Raw genomic sequence first — 803 nt, 5'->3', positions numbered from 1 at the left:
CATCTTTCCTGCCCCTTGGAGGATGATGAGAAAAAAGATGACAAGAATTAAGTCTCCTGAGTACCAGCCCCTGTCACATCTGACTGTGGTTTTCAAGTGGGGAGGGAAGGAGTTCTACTTGTCTTGATGCCATAGAGGTGGTTTAAGAAGATGTCCTTTGAAGAGCCAGTACGGTTAGGTGTTTCAAGGCGACCCATTCTGCACTCTGCTGAGAAAAGCAAAAGACCTTCTACGAAGGATGAAACTTGCAGAATTGGGTTTGTGGGAGAGCAAAAAGATACTGTAGATCTTCAAAGAGCATCTCCACAACCCAAGCCTTCTTCCCAATAGTGTTAGCTCTGCATTTTCGCAGCATAGCATGTGTGTAGTTTTTCCTATTGCTGGTTTATTATGTAGGAGTGGGAGGGCTGGAGGGGGGTGACGGGGGATAAATAGGATCATTTTGGTTAAAATTTGGACCCCGATTGGGAAAATGGTGACACCCTGAAAAGAACAACTCATGATTTGTTCTATGTCCCAAATATTTGTCTTTTCAAAAGATGTCCTTGGCAACCTAAGCAAGGACTATGAGAGACAGATTTAAAAGCTGTGAATGCCTGGAGAAGAAGCCACAGGCCTTCAGGAGAAGGTTCCACATGGCCACAGTGAACTAGATTTTTAAGGGAATGAAGATTTTCTACTAATAATTCAGCCTCCAACAAACGAGCTAGCGGTAAAAGAAGCCATGGGCCTTCAGGAGAAGGTTCCACATGGCTACAGTGAACTAGAACGGCAAAGAGATTCTAGATCACCTCTGCCTGCTT

Source organism: Tupaia chinensis, unplaced genomic scaffold, assembly GCF_000334495.1.
Source record: "Tupaia chinensis unplaced genomic scaffold, TupChi_1.0 Scaffold147038_1, whole genome shotgun sequence".
NCBI classification, from domain to species: domain Eukaryota; kingdom Metazoa; phylum Chordata; class Mammalia; order Scandentia; family Tupaiidae; genus Tupaia; species Tupaia belangeri.
This window is presented reverse-complemented; position numbering follows the sequence as displayed.